This window comes from Euprymna scolopes, chromosome 1, assembly GCF_053919585.1.
Source record: "Euprymna scolopes isolate OS-2025 chromosome 1, ASM5391958v1, whole genome shotgun sequence".
Lineage (NCBI taxonomy): Eukaryota > Metazoa > Mollusca > Cephalopoda > Sepiida > Sepiolidae > Euprymna > Euprymna scolopes.
The window spans coordinates 103592526-103612531 of NC_136482.1; the positions used below are offsets into that span (position 1 = coordinate 103592526).

Genomic DNA, 20006 nt, shown 5'->3' on the forward strand with positions numbered 1-20006 from the left:
CTCCTGTCACAACTGGTATAATGTTTATTTCTTTCAGAGACCATGTTGCTTTTAAGGTCCTGATATTTTGTTATCTTTTCCCGTTCTGCTCTATTAAGACCAAAGTCGTTTGGAACTGTGACATCGATAACGAGTGCAATCCTTTTTTCCCCCAGTGTGTATGTGGGGGGGGGTAGAATAAAGGGCGGCACAAAACTAAAAACAAATTGGATGATGCGCTCGTGATAAGTTGTAAAAAACATGTTTAAAATAATTCGAAAAACCTAAAATGTGATTTCGAAGGTTTTTGTTTATTCAAAATTTTCTTAGTTGAAACTGATTAGAGTTGTTTAGAAAAACTGAAAATCTCATATCGTTGAAGCAACAGTCAGGTGTGATTAAACAGAACATCTATTTATATGCACTATTTGTTTTTTTTTGTTTTTTTTGTTTTGTTTTTGTTTGTTTTTTTTTAGGTGTATGGACGTAATAAAATTGGCAAAGTATCTTTAAAGTTCTTTAAAGTATCTTTAGAAAAATTGAAATTTTGAATAAATTGACAAAATACCTGGGAAACCATGTTTAAAGTTTTTGAAATTTTTCAATTACGAAAAAAAAAAAAAAAAAAAAAAAAACTTTTTTTTTTTTAAACTTTTTCTGGACATTTTACCATCCGAACTTTAAAAAAAAAAAAAAGTAAAAATAAGAAAATCGGCGCTTCTACATTATTAGGACAAAATTTCAGAAATCGTAATACTAAATTTCACATGAAAACAATAGTATATACATATTCCTCGTATTTCTAAGATGATTATATCCAAAAATTAAATCGATAAGGTAGAAAATTATTAAAGAAAATAAAAAATAGAATTTGATGAAAACGATCATAAGACACAGGAAAGTTCAAAAGGGAGGCCGCAATTTTTCACCTGCTAACACAATTAAAATTATTTTTCTTTTAATAAGGTAATTTCGACTGCATAATTTGGAAGCTATATTGTAATTTATTAGAACTGACAAAAAAATCAGTAGAAACCATTTTTTTTTATCTGAAAACTCCATTTATCAACTACAAAATTTCGTCCTAATAGTGTAGAAGCGCCAAAAACTAATGATTTTTAATAAAAACTATTTGCATCTTAACGCGGCATGTTTATAAAAATTACAAATTGAAAAAATGTTTAGTGAAATATCAAAATTGCTATGAAAAAAAAAAAAAAGAAATTTACTAATAAGTTAATAATCAGATTAATTGACGACACATTTTTCAAACTAATTTGATGGTGCGAGGGGATTTCTTCTATTTTGATGGGGTTAGAGGTTTCCCTTTTATTTTGATGGGGTCGGGTGAGGGATTTCCCCTTTTATTTTGATGAGGGTGAGGGATTTCCCCTTTTATTTTCATGGGGGTGAGGGATTTCCCCTTTTATTGTGATGGGGTGAGGGGCTTTCCCTTTTATTGTGATGGGGTGAGGGGCTTTCCCTTTTATTGTGATGGGGTGAGGGGCTTTCCCTTTTATTGTGATGGGGTGAGGGATTTCCCCTTTTATTTTGATGGGGGTGAGGGATTTCCCCTTTTATTTTGATGGGGTGAGGGGCTTTCCCTTTTATTGTGATGGGGTGAGGGATTTCCCCTTTTATTTTGATGGGGTGAGGGGCTTTCCCTTTTATTGTGATGGGGTGAGGGATTTCCCCTTTTATTTTGATGGGGTGAGGGGCTTTCCCTTTTATTTTCATGGGGTGAGGGGGTTTCCTTTTTATTTTCATGGGGTGAGGGGGTTTCTGATCAGAAAGTTGTGCTTGTTTTGTTTTTTTATGGCATATGTAAGTCTTGTTTTCCTTTAGTAACAAACATGGGGGGAAATCGCTATTACCGCTAGAAAGAGAAACCTTTAACAAATTCTATCCAAATGTGTTATTTACAACTGCATTTGTTTTGGGGTTTTTTTTCTTTCTTTACAAGGCCTGAAGGCTACTCGAGGATAAGGGTTAATGAATATAAAGTGAACAGTGATGATAGCATAGTGATTGGTAGTGGTAGAAATTGAAGACGACCATGTTGTAGTCAGCTGGAAAGTAAGCCCAAAGTACAGTTCCACAAGCAGGCAGTAATAGGAAAGAAATACTGTTCATGGAATTTGCATTTAAATTTAGGCACAGACAGAGAGTGGGGGAAATTGTTGTAGCTAGGAGAGTGTTCGTTATAAATGAATCCAAATTGTCGCAAAAACAATGAATTATTTGCAGTTTTCTTATACAACTCTAATCAGTTTCAACTAAGAAAATCAAAATAGAAAGTCATTGAATGTGCATGCGAGCGGAAGGGAACAGGAAGTCATTCTTTTATGAAGCAAAAGTCATCTAACTTTCCTATCCTTACTATGAATCATTTGAAATCGCGGCAAAATAAACATTTTCAATTTTCAAAGAGAACTGCCATAAGGAAAGAGGAGGCGAGGCAAAATGGAATGTGAAAGAGAAAAACAAAAAAAGAAAAAGATAGTGAGAGAAGAAAAAATATCACGAGAGAAAGAGAAATAAAATCCAGCTAAATAAACGGAAAAAAAAAAAAGAAAAAAAAAGAAGATAGTAGCTGAGCAGCGGCTTGGTTCCCACCAGTTTTGGCAAATAGCAAACAGAATCCTGAACAGAAGCGTGTGCTCCATCCCAACTATTATCAATGGACCTGAGGTAATCTCGTCAGCATCAGACAAAGCCAAACTCTTTGTCAAGAACTTTGCAGCTAATTCTACCCTTTGCGACCAAGACCGCCAACCCCCAATATTTCCTCCTGTATCAGAAAACACGCTATGTGATATACGTATATCTGTACGTGATGTTGCCAAGCTAATCAAAAACCTTGATTCGAGTAAAGCAACTGACCCTGACGGTATTCCAATTATAGTACTCAAAAAACTTCAACCTGAACTAGCGCCCATACTTACAAAACTGTTTAAACGTTGTCTTAAGGAGAATAGTTTCCCATCTCCCTGGAAAATCTCATCAGTATGCCCTGTATTTAAGAATTCAGGTGATCGCTCATCCCCCTCTCAGTACAGGCCAATAAGTCTCCTGTGCGTCATGAGTAAGTTGCTAGAATCTGTGTTAAATACAGAAGTAATCAACCATCTCAACAAAAATAACCTTAGTGACACTCAATATGGTTTCCGTTCTGCTAGATCTACAGCAGATGTGCTTACAGTTATATCGCATAGGATTAGCAAATCTCTTGACGGTGGCAATCTTTCTAGGGCAATTGCTCTTGACATATCTAAAGCCTTTGATAGGGTATGGCATAAAGGTTTACTTCATAAGATCGCTAGCTATGGTATAGTTGGAAAAGTCTTCTCAATTATTAAACCATTTCTTTCTGATAGGTTCATAAGAGTAGTAGTTGAGGGGCAAAAATCAGAAGCTCACAGTATTAATGCCGGTGTCCCTCAGGGATCCATCCTGGGCCCAACTCTTTTCCTGATCTACATTAATGATCTTCCAAATCATATCCTTACATCATTTGTAGACATTTATGCTGACGACACTACCATTTATGGTACCACATCTAAGACAGTAAATGACCAAGTTCTCTCCAATTCTCTCTCCTCTGATCTTGAGCACGTAGTACAATGGGGAAAGAAGTGGCTGGTTACTTTTAATGCATCTAAAACCAAGCTTCTCTCTTTACATCATCAACATTCTAATCCACATTTGGCATCAATTGAAATGAATGGCTCTCGTCTTCAGGAGGCCTCAAGTTTTGACAAGCTTCTGGGCTTGACCATTACTCCTGATCTTAAATGGAACACGTACATCAAATCTGTTGCCAAGGCCGCTGGAAAAATGGTGGGATCTTTCTATCGATCCGGTAGATATCTCACTGCTGATGCTATTCTCTATCTATATAAGAGCCAGGTACGTCCAAGGATGGAATACTGTTGCCACATCTGGGCAGGAGCTGCTAGAAAGGACTTGTCCTGCCTTGATAGAGTTCAAAATAGACTTCGTAGCCTCGTAGGAGATGTCCTTTTCTCCTCCTTGCAACCTCTATCTCACAGAAGAGATGTTGCGAGTTTGTCTCTGATGTATCGTTATTTTCATGGAAAGTGTTCGACTGAGCTTCAATCTATGGTCCCCCCTCGCCAAACTTTCACAAGAAACACTCGTCTAGCTGTAAACACTATCAATAATTTCCCCCACTCTTTATCTGTGCCTAAACCTAAACGTAGATTCCATGAACAAAGCTTCTTCCTTAGAACTGCACGCCTGTGGAATTGTCTTCCGTTTTCCTGCTTTCCGGCTGACTACAATATGGTTGTGTTCAAGTCTAAAGTAAATAAGTTCTTGATGAGCCGTTCCATATAAGTTATCAAATTTACCAAATTTTCATTACTAATGATTACTATATTGTCCAATTTCTACTGTACACTCTTTAACCCTTATCCTTGAGTGGCCTCTGGGCCTTGATAATGTGGTGATGCCTATGTAAAAAAAAAAAAAAAAAGGTTCTGGAGATTTCGCAGAAATCAGATTTTTCTTATGGAAAAAAAAATGCGGATTTCGACCGATATGTTATTTTCATTATATTTAACAAATTTTAATGTGATCATATAAATCGTTGCAAAGCAAACACTGATATCAAATTTATTTTTGTAGCACAATTAGCCGTCAAATAGTGACCATTGAAATTTTGTTGGAAATTATAAAAACTTACTATTTTATGCCCTATTGGTCCAGATTTTATAGTGTATAATTAAAATGCAGACTTTGAATAAGTGAAAAACCCTTGCAGATGCGGTGTCATTATGTAGTAAATGAAAATATGTGTGCTCTCCAATAGTTATTCAAGTTAACATTTTCATTTACAACTGTAAAGAACAAGTCACAACATTGTTTGAATAAGGGGCAAAGACACATAATGATCAAATATTTTCCCCAGCATTATACCATGAGCATTCACCTAGTATTCCAAATTAGTTTTGATTTTTTTTTTTTATTTAAAAAAGTGGCATATAACAAATTGAATTTAATATTATTTATGGAGAGTAGAAAGTGGACTATACGTTTACTTTTGGAAGTTGCAGAACTCTTGCTTCCCTTTGTCCTTTAGTTCTCACATTCTATGAACGAGGTTTTTGGACAAAGTGGAGATAATTGCTATTTTCTGGGTCAGTATCTAACTAATCATTGGCTAATTTTGAATCTTGAAGTGGTATTTTTTAGCTCCTCACATCAAGTAGCTTTATACCTTGTTTGGAGCAATTTACATAAAATTAACTAAAATAAAGCAAACTTTTATATTCTTTACTTAATGTTATCCATTATTCACTAATAGAAAAAAAAAATGGTTATAAAAAGATTAAAAAAAAAAAAAAAAAAAAATTCCAGAAGATTGCAAACTTTACAATTCTTTGCATACAGCTGTTTGTTATCAAAAAGTACAAATTCCAAAGTGATATGCAGTTTTTTTTAATGGCACCATCGAAATAAGGTAAATATTTTTATGAGTTGTGGCAGACAATTTTTTTAATGTCATCCGAACGTATTTAATAATAATTCAACATGGCTAACATAGAAATATAAAAGGGTTTGTTACTGTAAGCGCATAAAGCAATAGGGACTTACAAATTGACTTGTAATGTATATGAGGAATGGCCTGGCTGTACTCTTACTACTATCATACTCTTCGTCATTAGAGATATGTTACTCAGGATAATTCTGTAACAGTTATTTAATTATGATCTCGTCTTTGTTCTCACTCACAAAGTGATTGATACATTGATTAGAACACTATTGTGCATGGAAGACACTTTCATCAGAATCTTTTCCCCACTCTTTTTCTAACAGTAAAAAAAAAAATTTAAAAAAAAAAAACACTTCAGGATAAAAAAAAAAACAAAACAAAAGCAACTTCAGGATTGGAAAAAAAAAATTCAGGATTGGAAAAAAAAAAAAAATTCAGGATTGGAAAAACAAAAAAAAATTCAGGATTGGAAAAACAAAAAAAAAATTCAGGATTGGAAAAACAAAAAAAAAAATTCAGGATTGGAAAAACAAAAAAAAAATTCAGGATTGGAAAAACAAAAAAAAAATTCAGGATTGGAAAAACAAAAAAAAAATTCAGGATTGGAAAAACAAAAAAAAAATTCAGGATTGGAAAAACAAAAAAAAAATTCAGGATTGGAAAAAAAAAAAAAAAAAATTCAGGATTGGAAAAAAAAAAAAAAAAAATTCAGGATTGGAAAAAAAAAAAAAAAAAATTCAGGATTGGAAAAAAAAAAAAAATCAGGATTGGAAAAAAAAAAAAAATCAGGATTGGAAAAAAAAAAAAAATCAGGATTGGAAAAAACAAAAAAAAATGCAGAGCCTACATTTTTAATTATACACTATGAAAATTGTCTTCTCGACGAAGACAGCAATATTTTTTTAACTTCCAATGAACTTTGAATGGCCATAATTCAATGACTAATTCAAGAGAGTAGAAAAAGGACCTTGGGTTTGCTTTTCGTGACTTGAACTTTTGCTTATCTTACAGTCTTCACATTCCATGAGCAATGTTTCTGACAAAAAAAAGGAAGAATCGTTGTTTTCTGGGTACTAAAAATCTATCCATCGAACACTTATTGTTGCTGATTTTTTACCTTGAAGTAGTAATAATTTTTTTTTTAGCGCTTTACATCAAGTGGCTTCGTGTCTTGTCTTGAGCGACCCCCCCCCCCAACAAAAGAACTAAATAAATTTGGAAAAAGGAAAAAATGCCGAGCCTGCTCTTTTTATAATACACTACGAAAATTGCCTCAGATTGTCTCGGAACGACAGAAACAAGATACCGAGCTGATCCTGGATCAGCATCTCTATGAGGTTTGCTGTTGAACTGTGATTGGCTAATATTCATATCTGCTACTGTGGACTGTCACACCTCATCAGCATTTCTTGGGATACTGTAAATTCTCTGAATGAAGCCGACCCAACTGCTCCAAGGTGTACGCCAAAACAAGTCAGTCAGTCAAAAAAAAAAATAAATAAATAAATAATGTCCCAGTGCCAAAGTGTCACATCTCCTTTCTCATCTTTAGCCACGACCAGATTAAGCAAGATGAGAGGCCTAATGCCAACAAACTCAGCATATTTTAGCATCTTTGTCTACATAACTCTTTCTTGGCTATGTCTGTTGTGTTAAGGTAAAAAAAAAAAAAAAATGATTGAAATTGTAAACGACATTTGTCCATATAACCAAACTAGGGCAACCCGTTTTTTTTTGTTTTGTTTTTTGTTTTTTTGTCATTCATTGGAAGGCTAGAAGAATGACTATCTATGCGACAATTGTTTCCTTTATATAACAGGATTTCTTCATTCCTCCTAACAAAAAAAAAAAAAAAAAAAAAAAAAAAAAGAAGCTTTATCGAAACTGGAGTTCATTGTATAAGGGATGAGGTGTCATCAATACGTTTTCAACAACAAAAAAAAATTAGCAAAAAGATAGTGGTGGAAATAATGTAAAAATCTTGCTAAATAAAGATAAGATTTTAAATAATACTAAAAAACAAAAGCCTGAGGCGGAAGAGAGAAGAATAAATTGAAATGCAATTGACCAAAACAAATATTAATGGGTAAAAGTCAAATTAAGCATGAGAACACGAGATTGGTGTTGCTTCAACTTTAATAGAAATAATCAGAAATCTATAGTGTGAAAATAGTTCGGTAATCATATTCGATTGGTTTCTCTAACAATGTTCAAAATATAATTCCTAGTAAATCTATTTATCAGGAGATATCATGCCGATTTTATAAAACGTACACAGACTTTAGAAACGCCTGCCTAAGCGGATCTTGAAAGATTTTGCATTTTCTATAGTAATATATTCTTAACATAACAGGCACTCTTGATAACAGGTAAATTATCACAGAATATTAGGTACTCAAAACCAAAATTTATTTTCATTATACAGGGTGACCCCCCCAAAAAAAACAAAAGCTAAATGGAAGCCATCTAGAACATATGATGTAGAACGGAGAAATAAAGGCCAAACACTTTAGGGTTTTGATGTGATGTTTTGAATATAATAAACTAGTTATGAACAAAGTTTCATTTCATTCGGATAAAACATTAAGAAACGGGGCGTAATTAGAGTTGGGGCCCGTTTTTATTGGGTCACCCTGTATGTAAAAATAATTAAAAAAAAATTAATGAGCCAAACAACGGTACCACATTTATTTTAAAAAAATTTTAAGGCGTGAGTACGCTCCAGACAAAACTTGATGTAAGATGCTTATATATATATATATATATATATATATATATATATATATATATATATATATAGCATAATCATGTTGACACACCAATCTCGCCAGATTACCAAAGTTAAGCAACGTTAAGCCTGGCCAGTATCAGAAGAGTGATCATTTGGGAAGGCTAAGTGCTGTATGTACCTTGTGGGAAAGTTGGGTATAGGGCCAGCATTCTCACCCTGAAAAAAGAACTCCTCACTACAAAAGCATCTAAGTTGTGGATGGTCTATGCCCCTCAGAGGCTCAAGGCTATGGATTAATATATATATATATATATATATATATATATATATATATATATATATAAATAAATCAAAAATACTAGTTTAAGGTAAAAAATAAAAAAACAGTCAATGATAAGTGTTAGATGGAAAGATTTCTACCCAGAAAATAGCAATTCTTACCTTTTTATCAGAAACATTGCTGATGGAATGCTAGGACTAAAGGACAAAATACAAGAATCAAGAGTTATGATTCCACCTAAAGTAAACACAAGGTCCACTTTCTACTTTCTAAAATTAATCATCAAATCAAAAGTTCATTAGAAAATCTGCTATTTTGGTCGAAAAAGACAATTTTAGGGTATAATTAAAAATGCAGGCTTCAAACAAGTGAAAAAAAAAACCCTTAGAAATGTAATTTCATCTGGTGATAAATTAAAATTAACCAAAATGGAAGCGCCTTTAAAATTATTCAAATCGGTCCATTTCATCAATTATTCTCAAACCTCTCATAAAATTCTTGATCTCTCAACTGACAATCATTTTATCTTGCTAATCTTTATCTGCAAATGTTCTTTTTATGGTCCTTATAGTAAAAACAATTTTTTTTAATGGAAATGATAACTATTAGATAAAACTAATCTAAAACTTACCCCCTCCACCACAACCACCCCCAAAAAGTGCAAAAGTGGAAAATATGTAAATCAACAATAATGGTTTGTATAATTTGATTCACTCAAATCAAACAGTTTAAATAAAAGACAGATTGCAAATAGGAACGTTGGCATGACAACAAAACATTTCCTGATAAATGGATAACTAATTAAAAAAAAATAAAATAAATAAAAAAAGCGATGCGACAAGTGATTCAAAAACATTTAAAAAAAAAAAAAAAAAAAAAAAAAACTATTTGATCATATAAAAAATTTTAACATGCATAAAATTACGACAAATTTACAATAAGTTTAGACTGCAAAATTACATTGCAGGATACATTTGTTATAAATACAAAAATAACTAAAATTACTCTTTTTTTTCATTTCTGTACCTGTTCTGAGATAGGCATATCTAAAAAGCATACTGCCATTCACTTGAACAGTTTATAAATTTGAATTTATTTGCAAGTAGTAGTGTATTTACTTGCAATTTGATTTCCTTTTCATATTTTTAAATTATGCTTAGTTTGTTTTTGGTTTTTAGGGGTTTTTTTTCCATTTAAGATATGTATATATATATATATATTTTTGTTGTTCAAGAGAAAATAACTATATGGACGAGTACAGTTATTTTGCTTCTTTTAAGATGATGCTCATTTGAAGATAATTCTGAGCCAGACAAGGTATTTTCTGGAAAAAATTCAATCGAATTATATTTTATTCTCAACAAGCTGCAATGCCACAAGCAAAACTGGCAAACTAAAATCAAATATTGATTTTATAACAAAGAAATGGTAAAGATGATGGCCTTAATTCATGTATTAAATTTCTACAATTTATTGAAAAAAATTTTTTACCTCTATGACATTTCATTATTAGTACTATCTTACTTTTTCTGTATATTTATTATGAATTTGCTTGCTTGTGTTTGTTTTGACATATCAACCCTTTTGGGATTATTTTATACAGAGTCTAGTAAATTTGATAAAAAAATATTTATGATTCAAGTTCTTAATATGATATAATCAGATATGTATTCATGATGCAAATTACAACCGACAGAAAGGACGCTGACATGTGCTACCACTGAAAATCAGAGTGGATGTAAGAGTAATGATAACAATATTAGAGACTCTACACTCCTCAAAGATCACAAATTAGTGCCTCGCCATTGGATGTTTTTGCTTTGCCTTGTGCAATTGTATTGTATATTTATTGTAGCCATTTGGTTCCTTCAACTTGGATAACAAATTGATTAAAGAAAACAAAACGGAAACGGCTGTTAACAACTTATTTTTCTACTTGTATAAACATGTTCGTAACAGTCTCTTCTGTTAAGATCACATTCAACACTAATCATCAGGTTACTTGTGACTGCATTGATGCTGGCTTCAATTCAATTCCTATCTCTGCAAAGCATATATTTTACTATCGCCAACGCCAACCACCTTTCCTCCTATTGAACAAACTGAAAGGAGGAGGAGGAGGAGGGCAACTATCGGTTCAATAATCACATGACCACTACTGATAGATGAACAACCACCACCATGAAAAAATGCCATAAGTGACTCTGCACTCTTTATAGCAGATTTTTATAGTCATGGATGACACAAATAACCTATATACTTTCTCTATCTCTTCTGAACGTTAGCCCAGTCTAATAATATTAAGTTAGGAGTGACAATGCTAATACAGAAGTAGAATATAAACATAGGTTTAAATGTGCAATACTAAGACAGTGTTAAGGACGGGTTGCATAGAAAGAAATGATGTGACAAGGATACAATGGATGTGGAATGCGAGTCTTAAAAGAAAGACTTAGATCGCATGACCCCAGAAAGTCCAATGTAAACCGTGTAAGGGAGGTGTGTGCAAAATAGACTTTGTTAGTTCGGCCACATTGAAAGAATGGATGAGAGTCGTTGATTTAATACATGTAAAAATAGTTGAGGTAGAAGGGTTAGTTAAGAGAGGAGGATTAAGGAAATCGTGGAAGTAAATAATAAGGATGGAATTGAGAGAAAGAGGGGTAAGTAATGCCCTGGTCAGAGATAAGTTAGTGTATAAGTCAATTTACCAAAGCTGTTAAACACATGCCAGCATGTGAAAGCCGTTAAACCAAATCTGATTGTGATAGGCATCTGTAAAGGTATTAGATTGGAAAGCCGAACAAAATCTGAGTGTCATGAAAAATAAATATGCAAGATCGCCACTTCATTCATCATCATCGATTAAACGTCTGTTTTATATACTGGCATGTTGGACGGCTTTGAGAAATTGACTTCCAAATTAATCTATCCCAGGCCAGATCTTCATCCTTCATTTTCTCAAATCCATTTTCATAATTTCATGCTATATTTTCCTTTCTCTGTGAACTGAACGTTAATTGTTCTACATTTACTAATCCAAGAACTCTCACCTATTCTGTAAACATGGCTATACCATCTCATGCTCAGCACACATCTTCCTATACTGTTCCTTCTCTGAGCTTATTAGGATTAAATCTAACACAGTTATAAATGAAGGGGCGGAAACCAGAGAAATTAGTTCCGATCAGTTGTCATTGTTTACTAGTTTTTTTTGTTTTGACTCCTCAAGTACTTTCAATGACTTCTCAACATTTATTTTTATTAGTATTTAGTTCCTGTTAGTTAAAGGCACAAAAACACATACAATTATTATCTCCCTAGTTTTAATAAAAGAAAGAAAAAAAAAACATTAAAAATCTATAAAACGATCACAAAGTTTAATGGTCAACCTGTTGTTGCTTAGTAGTTAGCTTACTATACAAATGTATGTTTGCTTGTATACGCGTTTGTACTTTGCTTTCTTTTCATCAATTTATATCGCTTACGTCATCCCCCTTCCACACATTTTTCTTTTTTTTTTTTACGGAAAAGATAATTCTGGTTGGAATTTGAAATGCTTTGTGCCAATCTATTTTAAAATCGCATTTGTTTACCAAATACTAATAAACTATTCCATCCATCATTCTATTATGGATATCATAGAATATTCATAACAATTGGGTTTTACTAATTCTCGAACAGAATATTGTTCCAAGTTTTCTCTTCTTCATTAATTTTATGATTAAATTACATAATTTGTACCATTATGTAACCTGTAGAGAAATATGGTGTAAAAAGAATGTATAAAAAGACTGCTATTAGTATATGTATATGTCAGTCACTGTTGGTTTAGCTGTATTAGACTAGGCTAGGATTTAGCAGAGCTGGAGAAAGTACAAAGCTATTGGGATTTGTTGCAATATTTTTAGCATAATTTTACTAGGCGTGATCAAATATTTGGACGATTATATTTATAACCAGGGGGTGATGAGAATGAACACATCAGGTATCAGAATCACTGTATAAAATATACTGGATCTCTGACTTTTTTCAGCCATAGATTTTCGTCTTGACATGAGAGGAGAATCACTACTGACTGGATTAATACAACCATTCTTTACAATTCAAAGCTTCTTTAACTTTAGCTAATTTTGCTTAGGACGACTACATTTGATATTTGCAATTGCATTGTGGTTAAATAATAAATTGTATATTTTTGTGGTTAAAACGGTGCCACATTGCTATACAATAGAATGATTGAAATTCACAGTCTTTGAAAAATAGGCTTTTTTTTTTTTTTATTCAAGCCGCCAGCATTTCACTTGCATATGAGCTAACAAGATATCATTATTAATACTTCACAAAACCCACCAGCATATAATTAGACGCAGCAGCCATTGTTTTATTTTATTTATTTTTTGCCCGTGACTGGACCCTACACGCTACATAAAATCAGAGGTCTGTACCAGTTTTTAATTATTTGCTTACGAACGGATACCAAGCATTTTATCACATGAATAATTTTCTCTTGTCATTCTTTTTGAGATCATTTTTCTCTTACAAAAATGGCCATCTACTCATGAGGCTTTCCGTAACTAAAAATGAAAAAGAATTTCAATGTTCATAAATAAATACCTACAGAAGAGGCTGATTTTTTTTTTTTTTAATTATCAAAACAATTTTCCTTGCGTTGATTTACGCGAAACTATCAATTAACACATCTTTTGTTTGTTCGGTGTTTTATTTGTTCAGAAAGTAATTCAAAATAAATGCTATAAATTGAACAGATGTGAAAAAAAATCTTGAAAACTAAGAAATCAGCATGACAAGAAAAAAGGACGTAACCAAAAAAAAAAAAAAAAAACAAACAAAAAAAACAGGTTAGTTTCTATAATTTGAGGGAATTTGCATGCGAGTCTCCTGAATAGCAAGTCTAAGCTTTCACCCTCCCACTCCACCCAATGTAGTAAATTTAATTAAAATTGCGGATTCAGCAATCACGCTCAAACAGTTTGGTAATTATATTGATTAAAGCTGAAAATAGCAACAGTGTAAACTTTAACAAAATCCTAAAAGACTTCACGAAAAAAAAAAAAAAAAAGAAAAAAAAAAGGAGCTTTTCTTCCTAAATGCATACACGATTCATGCAAAATCTATTATTGTTAAGTGATTAATTATAAAAAAATATATTTGTTGCATTAATACGCAATTTTTAAGCATAAAGTTTGATTCATTTCCGTCCCACCACCAAGAAATAAAATCTATCATTCGGTTTATGAAATGCTTTTCGTATTGTAAACAACTTCTGTTCACAATTTACTCAATCTTTCCAGATAAAAAAAAAAAAAAAAAATTTTATTTATTTATTTATTATTTTATTTATTTTTTTGGTTCAATTACGTTTCTGAATTTTTTAGATGAGGATTTATTATTCATATTTAGTTGGATTCTTCAGACTAGTGGTTAAGGTATGTGGTAAAATTCAGTTATAAAGTTACACTCTTCTGGAAGTTAAAGGTTCAATCACCATTGCAAGCAATACTCAAAATACAATTGTGAATTGCTTAGGACTTCTACCCGATCATGGCTAACAGAACAAGAGCAGACTACCTCCGTGGATTAAATAAAGGGTTCCATTCGAAATTCTGTGCAGATTTCAGTTTGACAAGATTCAACTGAAGGTCGAAGGCTACACTGACCGAAATATTGTGAAAATACACTCAAGACGAGAACAGTATCCAGAACAATTCAAATATACGAAATGATTCAATCAATAACTTAATGACTAAACGATACCATAATTAAAGTTTTAACGGTTTTTTTTTATGATAATTTTGTCAAATTAACAGAAATGACGGAGAGGACAGTGAACAAATGAAAAATCAAAAGGAAAAGACTCCCGGACAACGCTGGGTAGGTATAACTAACACATTTGTAAGGGATAGGAAGAAAGGAATTTTTGCAGGGGTAATTTTTTTTTTTTTTTTTTTTTTTAAATAGACTCCAGAGTCGGACATTTCTATTTACTTGATTCCTCATGAGGACACAATTGGAAACAAAGTTTTTAATCTGGATTGAGACACAAATTAAAATTTCCCCTCCACTCATGCGGACATAAAAGATGGAGGTGTAGTTATCGGGACAGATACTATACTTTGCTCCTAGCTGAAAGACGGATTTGTTTTCAGCCGATTCTAAGATAACAAGCATCATATAAACATACATTTTCTCTGACCATCTCCAAACAAATAGAAATAGAGGATAACGTTAATTTACAGAAATTGATAGCTTGCCACATAAGTTTTTTTTTTTTATTATTTGTTTCATTTATACGTAACTGGAGGTAGATAAGAAGTAATTAAGATAAGTGTATACACAATCCTCAATCGAGACAATTCTTTTTTTAATAGTGGTTACACTTGATAGCAAAAACCTACAAGATGATCTATTCACCCGGAAATGCCACACAATCGTTAATAAAATTCACAATCCTTTCTGTAATCTAACCATATTTCGTACAAATAAACTTCAATCTATGACAGACTTGTATATCAAATTCCCGTTATGAATGTCCAACAGTTTGATATCAGGAGGAGATAGTCTAATCAAGTATGACACTGAATGGGCTTCACTAAGACCCCCAAGTTTTTATCTATGGTAGTCATCTCAATATCTATCATATTCCAAGAATATTCCTGAAGTAAAAGCCATCACAATCAAAATCAGAAATTATGACAGTACCAAGAGAGAAGTGTATCAGAATAATAGACAGCTAAAACTTTAAAAATACACAACTACCATTTTTTTTCTAAATCTGCATAATCCCAGATGTATAATATATAAAAACTCAAAAAATAAAAAACCCTCATTGTGGATCAAATGGCCATTTATATCACTTAAGATTATCAAGATGTACGCACATACCTTAATGTTATCATGTAGTCTGTTTTCCAAACAATAACTAAAGGGAAGTAACTTTTTTTTCTCAGTTATTTCCTTTATGTCAACTAGAGTTCTGTGTGTGTGTGTGTGTGTGTGTGTGTGTGTGTGTGTGTGTGTGTGTGTGTGTCCAAAGAGTGGAATAAGCTTGGCAAGGAAGAAAGAGGGAGTGGGAGGTGAAAAACGGGGGAAGGGGGTAAACAGAGTAATAGAAGTTACGTTACATTTTTGTCCCAGGTAATGCTGGGTAACTCTGCTAATGAACACAGTAGCTTCAGAGTGCATCAGAATGATCTACATTAAAAATTGTTGTTGATATTACTAGTTTCCTTTCTCACTTAGATATGACAGTCACAAAAGAAAATGGACAATTATTAGATTTATTTTTTGCTTTCTTATTTATAAATTAATTCCCACTTTATGTTTAATCATCCCACATATTAACTTTATTTATTTTGCAAAGCAGCAATTACTTCCGGCATTCAATTGCTACTTTGTATCCTTTACTTTTTTTATTAATTTCACTTTTGCTTTCATATGTAATTTTCAATTCCATTATTTCTTTATGTATGGGTTGCACTTTGACCCTACTAGACAGAGCTACCGATATACCGGTAATTTCCGAAAATGCTATATACCGAGTTACCACTATTTTTCCAACGTGTTTTTGTGTTGTCAGGGAGCTAAAAATAACTACCCAATCGCTGCTTAGCCTCGATTTAGTGCAAGCCTAATGTTCTGCAAATGACTACTTTTGTTTTGGCAGAGTTGTGAGTTGTTTTGTAGACTAAAGTAGCCATGAAGTGAGTTGTGACGAACCAAGCACTTCAATAGGTAAAAGAACAAGACCTAGGAGTTTCACAGCGACAAATCCCGATTCAAATCTGATCAGGAGTTTCTGAATCAAGTAATGCTAGTGATGATGAATATATTGATGAAGGAAAAAAGTGATGATAATTCTGATGATGCAAGTGGGCCTAGATCAAAATCGAGTGTTCAAAGTAGAGGGCGTGATAGGGAAGATTCTGGTGTGGTTGATGAGGGATGAAGTCACAATTTTGTAGCTCCGGATCTGGATTTCACAATTTTGCCCCGGAGGCCAGGCACAGTGGCAAATTAGGTTCAGTAGCTAAGATCTGGTCGGGTTTAAAAAAGCATTTGACCGTGTATTGCTAATTCCTACAGCTACATACTTAGAAAACGGAGCTATAAAACCTGACATAGTGATATGGGACAAGAAATAGAAAGAAACAACCTTAGAAGTTAGTGTCCTCCAATGATGCTAGGTTAAACAGAGTTAAGAGGGGGGAAAAATAAAATACCAAGATGTGCGACATGAAAAGAAACTGGAATCTTAGGAAGATCTTCATTCCAGTAATAACAGGAGCAACTGAATTGATGAAAAAGAACTAACAAGTAAATATACCCGGTGAACCAAATGCAAGAGAGATTCAAACAATTGCACTTGAAGGGACAGTTAGAATCTTAAAAAGGTCTATCGGTTGGAATGTATGGCATCTGGTAGGATGCCCCATCTCCAGCTACGATAAAATAAGACAATTGAAAAAAAAAAAAATTAAAAAAGTGAAAACAAGACACATTTAAATCAATGCAGGCTACAATTATTCGATGCTGATTATTGTGTCCAATCATGTAACTAATAAACTTCCATTTTTTTTTTTTTTTTTTTTTTTTTACAACCCTAATACTTTTTTTTTCACCATTTATTTACTTCATTTCCAATACTTCGTTTTGTTGTTAAATACAGCTTTAATTCATACAGATATTTTTCTATTTAAATACTTATTTCTTAAAATAAAATGTGCATCAGGTGCGCTTGAAAGCCAAATTACAATGCAATATTATGAAAATAAACAAATATTTTACTTGTTTGAAATTTATAATTTTAATATATTTCGGAGTCAAACTTTATCCTCAGTATTTTGTACATCTTTTTTTTTTTCTTTGGAGAAAGGAAGTCAGTAAAGATCCACGCATTGTCTCTCGACTGTTGTAATTTTCGTAATATTGCGTTGTAATTTGGCTTTCAAGCGCACCTGATGTGTATTTTATTTTATTCAAATTAAATCAACGCTCTATAACGGGAATCACAACCCTGACATTTCCTTTTTAATCATCATTCTATGCGACGAGACCAGCATTTGGTGTTACATATAAATTAATTTCAAACAATGCGGTCTCAGATTAGAGAAAGTCATTTGACAGTGATTATGGTGATAAATAAAAACTTTAACCGAATTCCGAAAGATTTTAACTGTCCATTTCTAAACATAGGTATTTGTTGTGATTAGATTTAAACAAGAAAATAAAAATGTTTCATGTCTATATCAGACAAAAGAACACACATCATATGAGTACATGTAAATACATCAAATGCGTTTATATTTATATTAAATTTCTCTTTGTCCACTTTTTCTCGGAAATTACTGGGTTGATCTGGCTGAAATTTAGTATGGTCCTTTGCTATAAGACGCAGCAAACTAAGTCTTACAATATCCGTTCAATGCAAAGTTAGAAATTAGAATTTAATGCAAAAATGAGCACAAACTTAACCACATTCAACCATCATTTTAGCATAAAACACTCAAAAACTGGCAAAAGTTATAGCCTGTTGACTTTGAATGAGTGCTTTATGTCAAAATGATGGTTTAATGTGGTTAAGTCTGTGCTCATTTATGTACGGCATAATCACGTTGACACACCGGTTCTCGTTAGATCACCAAAGTTAAGCAACATTGAGCCTGGCTAGTACCAGATGGGTAACCATTTGGGAATTCTAGGTGCTGTAGGTGCTCTCCGCTTATCTCGGCAATTGTTTCCAGTCACCCTGAACCTCTACATGCCACTGGTATTTAACAATGTCGACTTAGGAGAGGTGTGGTTGGAGATTACGCAAATCTTGCCACAAAATTTTCAAGCACGGGCACCCTTACAGTGGGTATCCATAGTTTGTCAAGACTAAAGGGAGCCTGTTATATATATATATATATATATATATATATATATATATATATATATATATATACACACACACACACACTTTTTATTTGTTTTGCATAAGCAGTTATACATCGCTACACATTCATGAGCATGTTTCAGTTACAAGTAACTACAGACCTTCAGGCGATGCTACTTACACAAACGTAGAATCTGAATGCTGCTAATTTATTTTATTTTTGAATATCATGTGACTGTCCTCCTGATTAATAGGTGATGTGAACTTTTTTCTCATTTTCATTACGGTCTCTATTTTTGTATAAGCAGCATCACATGAAGAGGTCTCTAAATACATGTAACTGGCTGACCAAAACATGCTCATGAACGTGTAGCAACATATAAATGCTTATGTAAAACAAATAAAACGTATATCTTTCCCTACACTGGTATGGAGCACTCTTGTATTAACCTCGTTAAAAATTAATTGGTTGTTTCAACTCTGGAAAATATTAACCTGCTATATATATATATATATATATATATATATATATATATATATATATATATATATATATATATATATATATATTCTCAGTTATATGAAAATATATACTTTTTGGAATTCCTATTTGTCACCAAAACTATTTTTAGTCAAATGGAATTTTGAATCTCATGCAAAGCTTTTTGTATTTTTTAAATGTAAAAAAAAATAAATAAATTATACAATCAAGACGATCCTGGTAAGACCAGCTATTTATTCATAAAGCTAATGTTAGTGCTCATGTTTAAATGTGTTCTAAAAATAGCTTTAATTCAACTTATCTATTTTAAGCATAATATAAATAAAACGTGCATACTGTCACATATCGGAGTGAATCAATAAGTTCATAAGCTGAAAATCTGGTATACTACCAACGATTAATGAAGAACTTAGTTAAGAGCATTAACAAAAGATTCAAGCTGAAAATACTACCTTCCCAATCATTTTGCAACAGGTATGTGTGCAAAATTATATATATATATATATATATAATTTTGCACACACACACACACACATCTATAAAAGTTTCACTCCTTTATTAGGCATCAAAATAAGTAACTTTAAATCCATAATACAGCATAACATTTTAAAATTCAGGATATCTATAGGCTTCCTTCAGTCTGGACAGACTATGAACACCCACTGTAAGGGTGCCTGTGCATGAACTTTTTGTGCCAAGAGTTGCGTAATCTCCAACCACACCTGTCCTGAGTCAACATTGTTAAATACCAGTGGCAAATGGAGGTTCAGGATGACTGGAAACAATGCCAGGATAAACGGAAAGCACATACAGCGTCTAGAATTCCCAAATGGTCACCCATCTGGAACTAGCTAGACTCAACGTTGCTTAACTTCGGTGATCTGACGAGAACCGGTGTGTCAATGTGATTATGCTGTGTGTGTGTGTATATATATATATATATATATATATATATATATATATATATACACAAACACGCGCGCGGCATAATCACATTGATGTACCGGTTCTCGTTACATCATCTAAGTAATGTTGAGCCTGGTCAGTACCGGATGGGTGACCAATTTGGAAATTTCAGGTGTTGTATGTATGAGAACA

The 20006-nt window shown here is 32.6% G+C and overlaps 1 protein-coding gene and 2 pseudogenes across 2 annotated transcripts in view; 1 reads left to right on the forward strand and 2 right to left on the reverse strand.

Annotated features, from left to right (window-relative positions):
- Positions 1–20006, reverse strand: part of LOC145262964 (CUE domain-containing protein 1-like) — a 399693-nt gene that overhangs the window by 329754 nt on the left and 49933 nt on the right. The gene's annotated exons all lie outside the window — the stretch shown is intronic.
- On the forward strand, positions 18126–18242 carry LOC145283793 (5S ribosomal RNA; annotated as a pseudogene).
- LOC145283665 (5S ribosomal RNA) lies at positions 19713–19829 on the reverse strand (annotated as a pseudogene).